The 19,673-nt window shown below is 41.8% G+C and overlaps 1 protein-coding gene across 2 annotated transcripts in view; it reads left to right on the top strand.

The window, feature by feature from the left end:
* The first annotated feature begins 711 nt into the window (after window positions 1-711).
* tet2 (tet methylcytosine dioxygenase 2) overlaps window positions 712-19,673 on the top strand; it is a 30,477-nt gene continuing 11,515 nt past the window's right edge. For both annotated transcript variants that reach the window (XM_030412562.1, XM_030412554.1), the window contains exon 1: window positions 712-1,144. The gene's annotated coding sequence lies outside the window, so the exon portion shown is untranslated. The remainder of the gene's footprint in view (window positions 1,145-19,673) is intronic.

Raw genomic sequence — 19,673 nt, 5'->3', positions numbered from 1 at the left:
GATTATGACCTTTAAATTCAAAGATTTCAAACACGCTCTCGCGCACTTTGCAAACCGAACCTCAGACTGACAGCCCTTTGAGAGGACCTACCACAGAAACCCACAACAAAAAACCACAGCTGAGGTGACACTACTCCATTACAGCACATTTTCACCTGGGGTTATTTCAACAACTTTCCAGGGGCTGAATTTCTTTTCAGTCACCCTCAGCCCCCTTTTCCTCTCACACACTGCTCCCTCTATCTCTCTCGAGCCCACGTGGCCAGTGTCAACAGGAGGTGGGTCTTGGCAGACGCATGAAGCAAAGTAGGCTATGTAGAGTTGTCTTACACTCAAAAAAATGAGCCAGCCAGCCGGGGCGAGGCGTGCCAAAATAAGACACAGCCGCTGTTCGACTGGTTGGACTCCAAACCGGCCAACTCTGACCGCTGCCTTCAATAATGAGCGCCGTTACACTACTGGGGAAGTCGTGTGCGTGTGACACAGAAAGAAGGAAAATGAAAGAAGGAAGTTGAGAAAGACAGAGTTGAAAAGGGAGGGAAAAACCCTGAGTCACTCAGCTTCCTGTCTGAGAAAAGGAAGGGGGTGGAGGCATCTTGTGCTCAGCCACAGCCAGACAGTTGAGACCAGTGCAATATTCAACATAAAGTGCACTGGGGGGTGGAGTCCTGTCCTGCTCACTGAATCCAGTCCAGTGCTTCAGGGCAGCCATCAGAGTGTGCACTATTGTGTGCGGCTGAGGGAAGAAGAAAAAAAGAGGAGGGAGCAGAGGAGGGAAAGAAAACCTGTCTCTTTGTGTGGGGAGGACTCAGCAGGAAAGTGATTTTGTGATTATTTGAGTTTGCCAGCAAAGCGAGGCTCTTCCCACCGACCGGCAGCCACATCTCATCTACTCTGCGCCTCCTTCGCCTTTACGCCAGAGTCACATATGAGCGTGCTTCTCCGGCCGGCGAACAGCGACACCCGGGCTTCTCCTGATGATGAGAGCTGACGTCAGACTGGTTTCCATGAATATTGATGTGGAGGATAGTCTGTTTCATAGAAGAACAGAAAGAGGCAAGATGGCTGCCCTTTAGGATTTGTTAAAGAGGAGATCCAGACGGTTTGTTGGAATTTCTACAAAGTGGAGGGACGTAAAAAGGAGGTGAGGATTTGATTAGTGTGTTAATACTTTGCTCAGCCCTTTCCTTGCCTTTAACCCCGGGTGTGTTTTTGGTGTTTTGTGTAGCAGGCGAGGGATAGCAAATGTCCCCCACCGTAAAAGCAAGAGCCAACATAATAAGGAGGGGATATTAGATAAAGCTACTCCAACATGGCTGACGATTTTCTTTCTTTTTTTTTTTTTTGGTGCCGGCTGAAACTGAAAGACACCTCCTGTGTTTTCCTGTGCATTTTGTTCACTCAACATTCTTGCTGCTTTTGAACGCATCATAGAAAATGGTGTACTTAGACTGCTTGGTCAGTAGTTTTTTTTTTTGTCTTTAAGAAGCATTTAAATGCCTGTGTGAAGCTCTCTGCCTTTACTCAGCATTTCAACACAGCTCTTTTGGAACGGGCACATATTATTAAAGGTGTGTTTGAGTGTATTCGAGTGTGTACACTTGTTTAAAAAGGGAGGAAACACATTTTTTTAACCTTTATGTGTAATTATTAGCTTATACAGAATGCTATTTTTACGGAATATATTTCGATGCGGGCAGTCGTACCCTCAGTTAGCTTTCTATCTTCTCATCCACGCCTGTGTATGTGTTTATTGATTCTGTTCAGGCGACTATATGTATATATATGAGAGTAAAAAGTCCAACCTGGATGTGTCTGCCCAGCAGTAAGTGAGTGCAGAGTGTGTGCACAGCAGTGGAGCTGGACTAGCTTCTGGCTTTGTGTATCTCTGTTAATCAGCTTTCATTGCTTTCACCACTGAATGACAAGCAGACACAAAGGCAAATCCCAAGGAGAGGCGAAAAAGAGAAGAGAATTGTGGTGTTATAGTGGTGAAGAGTGTAGTGAAGGCAGACAAGGTCAGAAAAGCTCTGTAGGAAATGAAACTCTATCCTACTGCACCATTAACTGGGGGAACAAGTAAGGTAATACTGGAGCAGGTTTTCCCTCTTTGGAGGCTAAACAACCGACTGTTGCCAGTAAAGCAGCAACAAACAATCTTATTTCTCAAAGTTGATTAAACTTTGTCTTCTCGACAGGATTGCGCATCTTTAACGCTGCACAAGCAGTTAAAGGACACAGCAGCCGGTTAGGCAACAGCTATTGACAAATAGATTATTGACAGAACAAAGAGGAATGCGTGTCTGTGTCTGATATGTAATCATTTTTAAAGAAACTGGGGCAGAACATCAGCATGGTGAACAAATACTCGCACAGATAGAGGAACTAAACTACCAAAAAAAAGAGTGATAACAATGAGGTCAACACCTCCAAACCCTAACAGTTAGTTTTTTTCTGTGTGCGTAAGCATATTTTTTATGCATACGATAGTTGAACAAATGATAATAACGTGTAAATTCTCAGTTGTTATGGTCCTTATCTCAATTAGCCAATCACTAATTGGTTGTTAGTTTTTTTTCTGAATCCAAGTGCTACTGTGAGATTAACATCTGAATGGCCCATTACAATATAACTGATCTCCCTCAGGTTTGTGTATTGGGGCTTGTGTATTCCAACAGTCGTAATGTAGCCACATGGCCTCAAGTAAAATGCAAAGTAAAGGCATGCCTGCAAGGTGGAGAATAATGACTAACCTTTAACTGGCCATTGGGACTTAACAGCCTTGGCAGTCTGCAGGAATTCAGATTAGTTGGAGCCTAACACAGTGCTTTTTTTCTCCACTAGAATTTAAAACCACCAGTGAAGACTGAGAGAAATGTGTGGATGAAATGGGCTGTAGAGAAGTGAAGAGGCAGCTAAGTCAAAGTAATGTTTGTGGCTTGAAAGCTGATGAGACACAAAGAAGAACAGTATCCTCTGACAGCCAAATGCTCTCTTACTTCTTCAGAATTAAGCGTTTGTTTCAGAATGTTTGTGTTTACATGCAGCGTTTCTGTGGCGGCCTTTGAAGAGCCATGTAGCCTCGACACTGCAGTACACACCCTGTCAGCTCGCAGTGCAGGAGAATCCCATATTCAGCCTTTTCCGAGCCGTTTGGTAACTTTCAAACCAACAGTGGTGGTGTTTTGCCCCTCTGACGCAACGGCGTGGCTGTGTTTTGATACGGCAAGCATGGTCGCTGGCTGTGGGATGTCAACACGAGCGCTTACGCGAGATGGTCTCCATAGTATTTCTTTAAGTATGTTGTGACTGCACGAGATCAGGTGATGCATGCCTCCGTGTGTGTATTACACGTGGCATCTCATGCGGAAGATCAGGTCATTGCAGTTGTTAACATTTAGTTTTTTTGACGTAACCTTTGCGATTGAATAGGCAAAAAAAAAAAATCTGAGGCTGAGGTAGTTGTCTGTTCTGGATTTCTTGATTTATGGGCACATTAAACATCTCATTCCATGATGCTACTGTATATGTACTGCATAGTTTAGATGGACAATGAACATTTTTTTCAGACTCAATGCAAATGATTAATGGTTGCCACAGTGTGGTTGAACAGTTTCTGCTCAGTTGCAGGATTAACAAAAGTATAAAAGTGCCGCGATAGAAAAATTGGGAAACAAGCACAACATTTTGCTGGGGGTGTTTCCATGAGCCTCTGCATGGCTGCTGTTACATCAGCAGCTGAAAAAGGCACCAGAGCCTTAATGGGCCTACAGGGGGCTGAGTGGGGGAAGGGCCCAGATAGATCAATCACATGCACATAGCTTCTCTCATCCATCCACACCTACAGATAAAGCCGTGCGGTTGGATTGCTCCTTCGTCATGGCCCTAAGTCCCCTTTATGTCACTCCCAGGGCAAAGACAATATCACCTTTGGGAAGAATGTCCAGTTGCCATAGCGTCCCACAACAATGCTGTCCACTTACAATACCCAAGCCCTTACCCAAGCCCTCACCTCTGACCCCGCTCTGTCCAGCCCACGCATCATATTTCGAGCCAGGGGGCTGCAGCACAAATGACAGAGCAACAGGCCCAGTGGCAGGTTAGACATTTTAGTTTGCACTACCTTGCTGGACGGTCATAGCTCCACTGCTTTCCTGAGACAAAATGGCGAGATACTGAGTGTTGTATTGATTTCTGCAATATTGATTTCCCTCTTGTCTGCTATTGGGGGTTGTTTTTCTATGGAGAGCGAGGGAGAAGCAGCAAACCACAAACTCAGGGTGTTGCTGCAATGGAACCTTTGTGCCATAAAAGCAGTCACATATTTGCACACAGTCTAAAAAAAAAAAAAAGTATTTGCACAGCATTTGACTACAACTGTGCAACGGCAGTGTCAGCTGTCTTGTTGATAAAAGAAAATAGAAAAAAAAGGTGAATTTGCTGGATATGGTTGAATGAGCTGTAGCCTCAGAAATGCTTGTGGAGTTCTGAGGGAAATTATTTAGCTGCATGCCATATGCTACCTTATTTAGCATTATGTGGTATACCATAGAATGCCTATGAACTGAAGCCAAATCACCAAAAAATATGTTAGTCATCAATAATTGCCTAACCAGATCCACTTTAACCCCCAACAAGAATCTTGGCTTTCCGTCCCATGAAGGCCTTTCATTGTCGAAGAGAGTTTGTTGTAATTGTGGCCTGCGAGTGGATTATTGGTCACCACTGGGATTGTGTTATGTTAATAACGTTTTTATGAGTCCAACATACAAAAATGTTGTCAGTCATCGCCGAACGAGACGCATAGTGAATCCAAAATGGGACTCGTGGCCGCCTTTCTCCACGGGGCCGCGCGTTGTTAGTCGGGCAGAGGCGTAATTATGGAGTGAGAGTGATAAGGCTCTGTTCGAGTGGCACGCGGCCGGAGGGAGTGTAGCTGGCCCTGCGAGCATGTATCGATGTCAGGGTTTACCTCAGGGGTGAGGCAGCGAGGGCAGCGACTCAAAAGCTTCCTCCACGTGAGCGCAGGCACATGGCCCGCTCTGTTTACAAACACTATCCTGGCATTCCGCAGAGAGGGAGGCAAGTGAGATGTTACGCAACCATCCCCAAAGCGAATAGCATCCCTTCCCGCCTCTCGCCCGGCCCGCCTCGCCTACGGTTGGACAATCTTCTTGAAAGCCGTTTTTCGCCGGGTTCTGCTACGAGACGTTAAGAATATAGAGCCGCGGTAAGAACGGGGCCCGTGCTTCGAGGACGTGGACTCTGAGAGCAGGCCTGCTGACAGCACATAGCGTCGGCTCAGGTGAAGGCCTTAATAGAGACAGGACAGAGTTTAAACTGGCTGAAAGTGTTTCTGTCAAGTCGGATGATTTCACAAACTCCCTTTGCAGTTCCAGTTCTGCTCGACAACAAACTTCATGCAGAAAACCTCAACATGCGTTTTAGTCCACAATGGTGCTTTCAACTGCAGTGAACAGAGATACTTTTCCTGATTCTAGGAGTAAAAAAGTAATCTTTAGTGAATGTATAAATAACAACTGAGGTATAGCTAGAGCTTTTGGATAAGGGTATTGTTTGTCATTAGTCAAGAAGGTGAACAGATGCAGATAAAACCCTTGGTGTTTCCATATCTGAGAATGAAGGATGCCTCCTGACCAGCCAAGATGTCAATTTTTGAAAATGGGGTCAACTATGTATGGCGTAACAAGTAGAAAACATGCACACAGGCTGTCAATGTGCCTTACAAATCTTGAATAGTGACCTAACCCCATGCTAGGATCTTATCCTCGGTAAGACTCTCATGTCAAAATGTATAGCGGCCAGTCAGTTCCAGTTAAATCACATCTGTGACAATGACAAGGCTTTGACACAGGTCTAATCCTGAAAGGTTAGGGTTGGAAAAAAATGGCTTTCAGGACCAAAAGAAGTGACGTTTAGCATAATTCTCGTCGAAATCCATCTTCTGTGTGAAATTGGCTAATTTAGATCAATATCTGAGAAAGATTTTTGATGGCTCAAGATCTGCAAAGCTCCATCATGATAGCACAATCTCAACTGGGTTCACACTGCTTCTAATGGCTGGTTGCCCTCCTCTAAAATGGCTGTCAGATATGGATGGTTTTGCTGCTAGGAGCTGTCACTGAAAAGGTTAGGCCCCATGGCCCCCCGTTGTCTACACAAGGAGCACAAAGACAGACAGCTGGTCCTGAATGTCATTTAAAAGCGTAACCCTACCAAAGGCCTTGAATGACATCACTTGCTACTTCTGAGGGCTTCGAGTGGCTCAGGCTCAATATTAGGTTTCCTGAGTGGAATGTACGAGTGCAGCAGCTGGTGTCTTTCCGAGACGGACTGCTCAGTGACAATCAGATCGTTTTGCGTCCATATATGTGTTCTTTAATTGGGGGAAGTTTCTGATCTTAGCTCTGGGAACGAATTGGATCTCTTGACTGGATGATACCCAGGATTCAAGCATGGCTTCAAGTGCGGTGACAATGGCTGTACCACTTTCCAGACCAGAGCAACAATCTTACAGATGTGGTGGACACGAATGCAGTAAAACACTAAGCTACACGACAAACCGTGACCAAACGTTTCCTGAAGGTCTGCCATATTTGAAGGACATTGGAAGGAACCCATTAAATATCATTTAACATCTCTGTGCTCTCTGATGAATTTCTATGGTGTGAGAGATATGGTGAAGGGTTTATAAATCCTCACACTGAGGCCATGAATCAAAATATCCCTCACTCAGAAGGATTTGTGATTTCAATTCAGTGAGAGAGTCACGTGCCTCCCACTCACTCAGTGGAGGGAAAGAGGGAGCTTAGCAACAGTGGCTTAGGCTGGGCTGCTTGGAAACCAACGAGGGAAGAAATATCACTACATTCCCCTGTCCAGATGACAAATGAGCCCATATGAAATATTTCTTTATTCAAAGTTATTCTGGGTACTACTATGGTATATCTATGGCTTCAGGCTTGATGAGCAGAAGGAGAAAGGTGGAACTGGATGACCAACCTTGCTTTTTGTTCAAGATAAACCCTTTATCTGTAGCTCGCAAGTAACTAAAATCTGCCCTGGTATTTAGCTCATTTAGAATTCCTCCACTGCCATGTTGTGTGCCATGTTTAAATCTCCCTTCTATCATAATGTTTCCCTTCGCTCTGTTTACTGTTCAACTCCGCTTCCTGTTTAATTGGAAGCTGGTTTGGATTTGGATCATGCAAACAGAAAGGAAATATTTGCTAAATAAATGTGCCTGTGAGCTAATCACATGCCAAGACTCGCAGGCTGGAAGGTGAATTGGAGGAACATGGGAATCGGCGTTTGTTCATCCCTTGGCTTTGTGTATGCTTCCTTCTCGTGCCAGAGTGTAGTAGATGTGAAAATGAGCGAGGAGGAAAAGGTCAACATAGAGTATTCTTTCTTCTGTTTCAACTAAGAGCTCTAACTGTATCTTTCCTTTTAGGTTTCGCAGCTGTGCACATTTCCAAAACGCAATTTTAAAAGGTGTTGATCCACACAAGTGCAAATGTAGGCTTCTGAATATGTGGCACTATTGATTTACTGGCAGGATCAATGGGTAAAGCACATGTGCACACCGCGGCAGAGCAGCCTATTCTGCAGTCAGCCGTGCCGCGGTAATGTTTAGACCAGATGGGCTTTGGAGCGCTCATAAGATGGTCGCCATGGCTACCATGCACTCTGAAAGAAATTAACTTTGCCGTGCGCACAGTTCATCAAGTTAGTCAGATATATTGACTGATGCATAGACAAAGGGTTTCGGAGGGGAGACGAGACAGAGCAGCTTGGAAGGAAAAGTGCAGCATGGTGAGGGGTTGGGGGCAGGTTACAGGGTTTGTACGCTCTGAAGCCCATTTCTTAATTAGAGTCCCCATGTGATGCAGCTTGAAGGCACGGAGAAAGGTTTAGACTGCATGTGTAAGCTTTGCACAGGCTGCCTCCGAGCAAGGCAGGCTTTCTTTTCAGGTTGTGCTGATTAAACATGAAAAAAGCCAAGACTAACAGGTTTATGAAGTCAGACCTGGGCTAATGTTCAACGGCTGTCTACTATCTGGACTGACCTCTTTTTGGAAACAGTCTACACTGACATGCATGTCAGTGGCTCTGAGCGAAGGCACCGTTTCACTGAAATGTTTTTTTTTTATTTTTGGTTGGCTGACTAATAGATCTGATCCACAGCACTGTGGCTTGTCATCAGCAGTTGTCTGGGCTGTTTCACTATCAATAATGCCATCTTATTTTCTAATTTTAAACAATTACATAAAGATATATACTATATTATTTGAACTAGCAGTTTTTAGCAGAAAAGGGTGAAATGCTGAACAGATACGACTGATTCAGGTTGACAAAGTGCACCAGTAGTAAATGCCTGCATGATGTTTTGGACGTTTGTAGTCTTTCCAGAATACCCGCTAAACAAGTTGTATCAGTAGTACAAAGAGGTGGGGTTCATCCCCTACAGCAAAAGTCACTGAGCTATTCATACCAATGTCACTTAGAAAAACATTTTAAAAACTGTCACCTCTCATAGTTGCCATTCTTTTCATGCTGAAACCTCCATCATATTCACAGACTAAATGCACTCAGACATTCAGTACCACTCCTCTTATAGCAGCAAAACATGCAACATCCTGAAGAATTTGTCCATTAGTCTAAAGGCTTCAGATCCACAACATGAACTGTGTCAAGGGGAAAACTGTCAACAATTCACCCACTGCAGCCTCGCCCCTAAAAAATAGACGCAACATAACCAGTTCTGTCAAACCACAAATCACTGACGTCGAAACTCCTCAGAAGAGAAACCTTCTGGCTTTTAATGAGAAAATATATTTCATGTGTCTTGTCCACCGTTTCCTGAGCTCCACGAAGACAGAAAACACTGAACCTTGTTCAACACTATCAAACAATCTTGGATTAGTGTTGACGTTCTTCTTAATCGTGGCTATGAGCACTTGATATGGCTTGTTAGTTGATTTTCCCTGTCTCAATTTATCTTTTTACCTTGAAGGTGGCTGTTCAGTTAACCTAAAATAAAAACTGCAGGCAATTCATTATTGCAGTTTTGTCTCTGTTTGACTGTTACAGCTTCACCTTCTGACTGCATTATCTTAGGTTGTTTTCAGCTAGTGACGAGGCAGTAACACTCATGTCTCATTACAGGGAAAAGGTGCCCACAGTGAAACTCCTGGCCTTCATTAGTCAGCTATCCATATACATGAAATCACCAATTTATCTACTCATGGCTGATTATTATTCAGGTTTAAGGGGAATTTGTTTGGTCATGAATACCGCGGATTCAGAATATGCATCTCATTTTGAGTTCTTACTGCAGTTTGCATGAGAATCATAGAAACTCTACGAAACTGAGCTACTTGCTAACATTTATCATCTACAATTGCTGCTTGAAGAATGTATGATGGCCACCCTTTGCAGTTGCAAAAGCCGCTGTATCCATCAGATAGTGGAGGGCCAAGAATAATGGTTACATCAACGAGTCCAATGATTTGTGGGATATGTTACGCCGTTTCAAATCAGTGGGGAATAGAGCATGCCTCGTACAGTGTTGGCACAGGCACACATACAGACTGAACTGCTTCCAAGCCTGTGACTTCAGTTTCTACATTTCTAAGTGAGAATGCCACCACATGTTTTTGACGAGGGACCGTGGCGTTTCACATTTGTAATCATGATATCACTGGATATTTCCTCAGGGAAAATTTGGAGCCGTCTTTGCGTAAACGAAAACCGGTTGAATTGAAGAGGATCTCTAGCCATGTTTCTGGCGACCAATGCAGTCGCCTCTAGCTAAAACAGTCTTTTCCTAACGCTAAACCAAGAGGGTTTTTTGTGCTGAAACCTAAGCAGAGCATAAGCGCAGTGTCGTCACAACAACGTAAAATTGAAAAAGAAAGATAAAGAAATTTTAAGTTTAAACATATCCATGGTCTGCAGAAACCTACAGTGCCAACATTTATTCTGGCGATTGGGCTGACTGAGTAGACTGCCTGCTGCATAAGCTGTATGTGTCACAGTCTCTTCTCAAGCAAAGTCGAAAAAGATTAGCTTGGAGGACACAGTTTAGCAAAACTTGCAGAGGGGTGACAACAATGGGAGCAACATGACTGCAGTTTGAAGTGACCTCCTTGCATTAATCGGAGTATGCATGGCTGCATGTCAATTAGAATATTAAGGGAGTATTCATTTTCCATAAGTAATCATAAATTTAAAAGGCTTAGTAGGAATATTGTCTCTTTCAGACTAAAGGCAAAAACTGGATTGTTTTGTGCATTGGACGAAGCGTCTACTAATGGCAAACAAATTAATGCATTAAAACAATGCTGAGTAGTTCAAACTTTCTCAAATGGTACTACAGTTCATTAACAGATGTCAAAATAGATTAAAAGAGGGAAGTGTGACAAAAAGCTGGAGGAGCACATGGACTGCAGTGGGAATCTCCATGAGTCAGCCACATCTGTCTTGCATTAGACATAAAGAACAATGTAGATTGTAGAGACCCGTTCTTCTTGTGGAGGGGGGAGGAGGCTCTCTAGGGAAGAAATTACAAACAGAAGTGAATGTCCTCTGTTTTTCATTCCATAATCTATTAATCTTGTTTCAGATTCAAAGACGTAGACCAAGATACTGAATGGCATTTGCATGCGTGCATCACTGAAAATCCCCTAAGAAGTAAAGAAATGAGAATGTGAAAATGAGAGTGCTAGATAATATAAACATGAGTGATATGTTGAATCTGGTTGAAATGCAATATTTTTTGTACTACTATGAAAGAGTGAGCATTTTTTATTCATTTCTCATCAAGCTGATTCGACTTGCTCTGTTTGTGGTCAACCATGAGGGGAGAGGAGAGGAAAGGAAAGGGCAGGAGAGGGAAGAAAAAAGGAGATCTGATGCTCCAGGGTGTCACGTGATGCAGCCACTGTTACGTCACAATGTGGTGATTAGTCCATGGTGAGCATCAACAGGAAGCTGCATTGCTTCACCTGACACAATGACTGGACCTGAGGTTGTACAGTGATAAGTCAGATTTCCCTTGCAGTGATCTTTGCTGTTTTTGATAGAGCCTACACATCACTAACTTAATACCTCAAGCTACTACATAATACTGGTCATACAAAGGTAGTAAGAGAAACCCCAACCCCAGCCACAGTTTGTACACATTGATGCCTTCTGGCAAGAGATACAGAAGTATCTGTTGTCATGCCACAACAATACAGAGCAGCTTCTTTCCTCAGGCTGCAAGACCCCTGAACTAATTTACTTAGAAGTCTGTATTGATTTTTTTTTTGTGTGTGTGTGTGAGTGAGTGTGTAGCCTGGGGAATTATATCCGACATTTGTGCTGCATCCAATCCTGAAATTTGAATATATCTGCCTCCCTTTCGTGGCCAACACAACCGATATGCCATCTTTAAATCTAATATAGAAGCTGTATATGCCCTTAACATGTGTAGGATAGATCTGTAAAAGCTTTCCATGAATATATGTTGGTGTACAACTGTTAACGAAAACAATGCTACGTATCATCGTAGATTACCTTACAGAGAGGAATAGTTTGATATTCTGGGAAATATTCACTTGAGTTTAACAGGTGTTAGATGAATTCTGTATGGGAAATGGCAAACTTCAAACAGCTGCCAGTTAGCTAAGCTTAGCACAAAGACAGGAGACAGCTAGCCTGGCTCTGACCAAAAGTAACAACACTGCTTAACAGCAGCTCTAAAGATTACAATATATGTTATTTGTTGTGTCTCAGTTGTGGTTTTACACTATGTGCTGAACTATTTCTAGACAGGGAGCCGTGACCTCCTGGAGTAGCTTTATATTTCTGGAACTTGCATGAGAGTGGTGACATGCATAATTCCCAAAATGTCAAACTGTTCCTTGAAGGGAAAAGAAAAGAATGTGTTCATCTGATCTGACACATGGGGAAATATGGTAAGATGACCCAGTGCTCTGAGTGTGTGTGGTCTACTTTTATCTCTTTTTTTTTGTTAAGGATTTCACTTTCATGTTTAATTTGTTTAGATATTTCCTCTTTCCGTTCAGGCTGGAGTGCTATCAGTATGTAGATCCCACATGTTGCTAAGGTAGCTCATGTGACAGAGGGGCAACAAGATCTAAGCGCTCCGAAGAAAATGTTGCAACGATCCAGCTAGCATGTAAATTTGGGGGATTATAAAAAATGACTGCAGACACAGGGGCCGTTTGTTTCTTAGCCAGGGTGGAGAGAGTCATATGTTCAGACTGATAGAAAGAAAGAGAGAGAGGGCACGAGCAACCATGTGAGGTGCATTGTACGCACTGCGTGAGCGTGCCATGTGACATAAATCACAAGTGTGAGATGCCTGGGTAAGAGACCCAGTGAGATCTAGAACATGAATGAACATCTGTCGTATGGTGCCTGACGAGCATCTGACCGTCAGTAGCAACACATGCTGCTAGCACTTTACTTCACATTGTGCTTTGTGACTTGGGGTGTTCTGACCTTCCAAAAGTTTCCAGTCCACCCCTCAACCTTTCCCTAAAAATCCTTCCAGTGGAGTCAACTCACTGAGTTCGTATGTGAGCCATATGTCTTATGTCATTATTCAACATGTCTACACAGATGTTTACAGGAATATTCCAACAGACTCAAATTTGGCAAATGTATACAGAAACAGTCCTCCTGCCATTGTTGTAGTGATATCAGAAATTTGACCTACAGCAAGTTAAGAGTGGAGCATGTATTTTTAAGTACCAAGAATGCAATGATCATAACAAATCATTTCAAATAAAGTAAATCAGTCTTTGATTTAATAGTAGTCTTAAGGAGACTTTGTTGTTTACACAGAGCGCTGGAATGCAGAGTTGTGAAAATGTTGTAGGAGGTCATGGGGTTTGCAGAGCAGCGAGGCCGGTTCTATATTTACAGGAGGGATTTAAACAACTGTAGAATGCAAGTCATCTGACCTAATTACACTGGTAGGGGTTGCTAAGGATGAGGTTTCACTTGCAGCTCTGCAGCATGCAGTCTGACCTGTCTAACTCCAGTCTGTCAGCATACACAGAGCAGCCATTACAGTATTTCTACTTTTGACAGGGAATATCCATTACCAAAATCAATGTCATAAACACAGACTTAGTTTTACTTCCATCACATTCTCAATGTCACAATCTGTCTTTCTGTTTTAGTTGAGGAAGAACTAATAGGTCAGTTTAACTCAGTCAGTTTCAAGTAAGCAAGCTTACTAGATTTCATAGTGGCTCCAATGAGACTAAACCACTAACATTTGTGATTAATTTTACAGGTAAATTAATCTTATTTAGTTGGTGTATTTTACACCATGTTTAAAGTATTACTTCTGTATACATTGGGACCTGAGACAAAAGAAAAAACAAAAAAATATATACACTATTAGAGATAACACTATTTCTGGTTCTGTTTTTTCCTTATGTTTTGATACTTTCAAGTGTCATGTTAACTAATATGAACTGGATTTCGCTTTTTACCCTAAGTACCCTAGCAATACTAAAGTTATGTTTTTAGAATGAAAACAATATTAAAAAGGTGCAGTATGTAAGAATTGGCCACCTGCCGAAGTCATACTCCAAACTCATAGGGGGCAGCATATTATCAGAGTACCCACTGACTGCTGCCAACTGTATATGCAGTTAGCAGGGTAGCTATGTAAACCATACATCCGATCTCCCGAGGCCAGAAATATACCATCGGACAATTACCTCTAAATGTACAACGCAGTAGCACGAGACATGATGGCCAGGGGCTAGCTTGTTAGCATGCTAACTTCCAGACATCTCTGCAAAACAAAGACATAACTTCAAAACTGTAATGTACTAATTCATATTTGTTAATAATTGTAGTTAATTTTGATTGATTTAAACTTAAAACAATTACACATTGCACCATTAATACTAGCAAATTCTTCTAATAATCTGTGGGTATGGTGGCTAAATGATTAGCATAGTTGCGAGGAGCAGGTGATAGTTGTGGAATAGTCGGGTTATATTACAACGGATATAAATATTGAGCAGTTTGTTGTGAATGAGGTCATCAGGCATGTGGGTTTTACTTTTACCGAGTGCTCTAAAAAATTTATAGTCTCAGGACTGGATGCACGCTCCGTGTTCTTATCTTTCAAACAGGAAAGTGCAAATGGGCCCATTTCAGCGAAGAATAGGAAATGTACACTTGAGATTACGGCTTATTCTTGGGACTACTCTGCAAAACAGCGGTGTGGCTTGGCAAGGGTGCATTTGATTTACAGTTCTGCCTCCAAATCTACCCTCTCTCTCTCTACCGCTCTTTAGCCTGGCCTGCCTTGGTCTCAACCTGAAAGTGCAGAGACCTGAGTTTCCCAGCAGCTGTCGTTAGTGGTGAATGTCACATGCGGCTGCCAAGTCACGCCAAATAGACCCCATCTACTATGGCAGCTCTCATATTTCACTAGCTCTCTTTGGGAATAACAAAAACACAGTGAGAGTCTGGTGCATTAAAAGTTTGTTACATGAGAGTTGGGAAGACAAAACACAAGGCAACTAAATATCCAAAACACCCATGATTTGTAGCTCAAATTTTATATTATAGTAAGGACTGAACGTTGATCTTTTAGTATTTTGATGCACAAATGGAAAAGTTGTGTACTCCTGCATTAAGTAGAGCAAGAAATAAGACACTTAATTGCTGCAGCCTTTAAATGACTCTTGTGCAAACTGTGTCCATTGTTTTACAACACTGATCACACTGAGTCCACCCTCGCCCCCAGGCTTCAAAGCACTAAAGCAACTGACCGTCTATAAATGGCAGCAAAATACATAGCTACAGAGACAATAACTATGGGCAATGACTGTCTACATTTCAACAACGGCGCTTAGGTCATAACTGCACAGGCTAGATAATAGAGTGAACAGGAGGGGAAGTAGATGATAGCAGATAGAAGTACAGAGGAACCTCAAAGTGTAATTACAGGGCAGAGGACTGGAGGTGTAGGCTGTTGGAGAGGGAGGGAAGCCAAACAACAGCATATAGAGACAAAGAAGTTGACTTCTGGAGGGAAAAACAAAAAAAGGCTTTGTTGGGAATCCAGTTCAAGCCAAGCAAGTTAAGTCATATCATAAACTGAAGCACAGTGCTCATTTCCCTGGTGGACATTAGATACTAGAAAGAAAAACCAAAATAGATCAAAGCATTATAACTTCCAGCAGGCATCCACACTAAAGCGGCTGCAGCGCTGAGCCTCTGGTTAAGTTTAGTGCTCTACTTCTGGAAGCAAAAATAGATCTCCCTGTGAATCACATTTAATACATTATTAAGTAGCCAAATCTCCAAATGTCTTAAAGCAGACCGAACTGGACTTACAACATTGCGTAATTGGTGTGTGTGTGTATTTGTTTGTACGCGTACAGGCGCGCACACACTCAGCTGGGATCTCTGGCTTTGTTCTGGGTTTGCAAAGATTTTTTTTTTTTTTTTGTTGTCAGTGTGGGTGTATCCAACTGTGACAAGCTGCTTGGCTCCGTTCGGTCCTTTGTAAAGCCTGGAGTGTCCCATAGGAGCGGAGCTGCACTGAAAGCAGCTTAGCACCAGTGTTCACCTCTTGACTTGAGTTACTGATTTACAGGCTGCACCGTGGGCCAGACAAAACAAAGGAGTAGTCACATGGGGTCGGGAAGTGGTATTCACCCACTTACCTCATTGTTGCGTTTTTCAGGGATCAGATGCTTTCTATTAAAAAGAGTTTAAAAAAGGAGGGAGCATCAGTTTATTTATATTTCAGTAAAATGTTCCCTTTATTTCCTACATTGTTACTTCAGTGAGTGTAGAGTCTACTGCAAAAACAAAGAGACTATTTTTAAAAACACATTTTTCGGTATATCAATGATATACAGTGCATTATTCCCTACAGTTGTAAGCGAAAATAGCAAATCCAAAGGGAAAATAATCATTAAGTAAATTGTTGTTATAAAGACTTTGTTAATCAATCTCATATATCTTTAATACCCCATCTACAAAATCAGCAGATCCGCTACGGATGAGAACGCCCAAATGTTGTGTCGAATGAATGAGGACGCCCTCTGGATGCAAAGCCGATTTGCAATTCATCAAACGGCGCCGTGCACGTTTCACAACTCCCACATGGTCCTCTCCTACTCATTTGTCAAAATAACACATTTCAATTTTAATAACTTTGACATAATCATAAAGAGGCTCCATGTCACTTCTGATTACGCCGCTGGTGGTGGCGTCCCGCTGTGGCACTTTACATCCGTCTGCGTCTGACAGCAGCAAAAGGGAGATTAGTTCTGCAACTTGTTGCCCGAGCGGCTCATGAGGCTCTTTATCTTCAGGTTCCAGCGCTGGCTGAGTGTAACTGATGTGTTAACGTTTTATTATTGCATTTAGTAGAAGTTTAAGCTGTCTTGATGTTATTTCGCATTGAATGCATTGTCCAAGTTGTTGAATTACAGCGTATTGTCAATCTCACCGCAATATTATGAAAAGAAATCAACTATTAAAGCTATTAAAGATATTATAAGATTTCCACATTATAATGTCTATAAATGATTAGACCTCCGTTATGAAGGTGTGTTTCTTTTGGTCGCCTGTCGCTGTAACTTCTGGAGAAAGTCTTCGAATGTGACAAATCATGTCAAAACTGTACTACATCAGGGATGGTAGCTGTTTAACAGTGAAGACAACAACATCCTCAAACTTAATCAACAATCAGTTGTTTTGATTAAGACACCCTTGCGGTAATAATACATACAATGCAGTTAAGCCAGGTAATATATGGGGGCACTTTTAAATCAAATCAAATAATTTAATGTAATCCTTTTTATGGTTTATGTAAATTAGTTATTTTCAAGTGAGAGTGAGACATTGGTTTTGTAGATTTTTTGTTGTTTGGTCTAGATGAGGAGGTTTTATTCTTTAGTTATTTCTTCTCTACTCCTCTGGCTAACAAACCCCCGTCAAATTCTAGGGGACGACTGCATGACAAGGCAGTTTTTTTCTTACTTAAAAAGGTGATATTTGTTATGCAAGATTCCCTCTCTTCACTCCATACACAAACAAAAAATCACCTCTCAGGCTCTTTTCACTAGTCACTGACCTGAGCGAGTCTTTGTTTTCTGAGCCCTGCTTCTCTCTTCCACCTGCTAACAGGCAGCTGGCTGCTCTGTTGTGACAATGGCGGGAGCTTCCAGACACTCTTGTTAGGGCTTGGCTCGTTAGTGGGAGATTTAGCACTCTAAGTCTGGGGGTCTGGAGGGCTGCTAATGTCCTGGAGGGGTGATTGACAGAAAAGAAGATGATTAAGTCTTTTCTCTTGCTTGCTTGCCTGGACAGAGCTTCACCTGACTGCTTCCTGTGCAGATTTTCCAGATTGGTCGACCTGACAGCAACTGCAACAAGGAGATTTATTCATTTATTTGCCCCTATTATGATTCACATGAGAATTTTGAACATTGGTTGAGGACATTGATTAACCTGATCATAAATACTGTCCCTGTAGGGTCACCACAGGATATTCAAGCCTTGAATTACTTTTTTAAACAGCCTTTTTTGGTTGGAACCCAAAATTGATGTCCATTGGTGTTGTAGGGTTTCTTTTAAGAACTTGAAAGAAACTTTTGCAAACTATCTCAGACTACAATTGTCCCAGAGATAGAGTACTTGACATATGTGTAGCAGAATATCCATGAAATGCATAAGCATACCTGAACCTTACATCTGTTCAAAAGCAATGCTTGTTATTGCTGAAATGAATACAGTTCAGACACAGTATAAATATTTTTTAACAGTTATCAGGCTTTGGACAAAACATGTCGTTTCGAGGCGACAGCCCTGCCAGAATCATAAGCAGCTGTAACAACTTCCAGATGTGACAATCAGGCCTGATGATGGAGCACGTTTATGCCAAATGAAACATGCCATAGTACCTCAAATATTTAGCCTTTTTTTTTGTTTCCTTCCCCCTCCCCCAAACATCAGTCAGTGCCTATAGTGAGCCCATACTTGGTTTACATTAACAGGAGGGCTTTTGTGGAAATCTAAAGCTGGATCCAATTATGTTTTCAAAGGTTGTATAACAAATTTTTCTGAACTTGACCATAGCACCCGCCAATTGTGACCCAAAACTTTACTCAGAGCACCAAGGACATTATTTACTCCTTTTAAGTACATACAGAGAGACTTAAAGAAGTTGATCATGATTAAGTACAGTTACTGTGGAAAAACTTCTTCATGAGGTTTAAAAACTGACAAATGCTTAATATGAATGTAAGCGTGAGGCGGAAACTTTTAGGTAGATGGCATTACATCCATATGCTGCCTGTAAAGTTGAAAACATTAGAATCAGACTATTGGGTTTCATGTTATGTTAAAATCAAAAAAGGTCCACATTATTTTTAAATATGCTCAAGCATTCCAAATTCCTGCGGGTATTTAAAGTAGAAGGTAGTTGTGATGGCGCAGAATTGTTTGCACGTAGGCGGACAAAACCTCCAAAAATCAATTAAAGTCAGGAAAATGCATCTTTTCTCAGCCCAAACATATGTAGGAAAACAAAGGTTGGGGAAGAACACAGTTTGTTTAAGAAAATCTTTGTTAAAGTCAGTGAAGAGTCAAAACTAGCTAAATACAATTAAGATGTGAACAGAAAACACACATGCAAGATACAAATGTTACTACATTATTTTAAATGCAAATACTGAGGACAAACTCAACAACAGGTTTTTCGATAAATTGTATAAGGATATTTCAAGAACCTGTTTATCCCATGCCAAAAATTATTCTACATAATTAATACGATCAGCTCTCTCTTCTGCAAGACACACCTTTCTTTTAACACTTTAAGCTTGATCTAGGCCTCTCTTGGTGCTGGTTAGCTGCTCATTCCTTTAGCATCTGCAGGAGAGTTGCTCATAATTATGATGGATTAGACTGCGGCTCTTTGTGCCTGTGCGCTGCAATTGTTTTGCAGATGCTGCGGATGTGACACGCATTAATAATTGAGGGAGACAGAAATCAATATTGTACTGGAAGAGAGAGAGAGAGAGAGAGAGAGAGAGAGAGAGAGAGAGAGAGAGAGAGAGAGAAGTGAAACCATAAGCTCTGTTTGCTGCTTAGCCTCCTGCAAAGACACTTTTTTCCATAGATCAGCTTTATTCAATTAGTTTGTAACGCAAGCTCCTTTCACTCTTTGCATATTACTCTTATTTAGAACTTTAAGTTTTATATACCTACTTTCTCATCTTTAAATGGCCTGATGTTCGCTAAATGGTTACATGCTCTGTAAAATACTACCTTAATTGCTCAGCGGATGCCATACACAATCTGAACAAATTCAGGGTTAGGGTTAGGGTTAATCCTCTATATTTTGCTTTTATTTTGAAGTTTTTTGACTCATCTTTACAAATAACATTAGCTGAAATCCAACAGTGGAAAAACAGAAAGAAGTTAATTTTATAAGGATGATTATTTGGGGGTAAGATTATGTTTTGTGCACATTATAACTTCCTGACACAAAGCTACAATACTATGTGTTTAGCCCTGATAACAAAGGCCTCAAACTTGAGAACCGAACTGAATTAGCATATTTGACATTACAATGCGTTAAGGGGGAA

Source organism: Sparus aurata, chromosome 1 (assembly GCF_900880675.1).
Source record: "Sparus aurata chromosome 1, fSpaAur1.1, whole genome shotgun sequence".
In the NCBI taxonomy this organism is placed as follows: Eukaryota; Metazoa; Chordata; class Actinopteri; order Spariformes; family Sparidae; genus Sparus; species Sparus aurata.
Note: the sequence above shows the minus strand (reverse complement) of the source record. Positions and strands in the feature narration are given on the sequence as shown.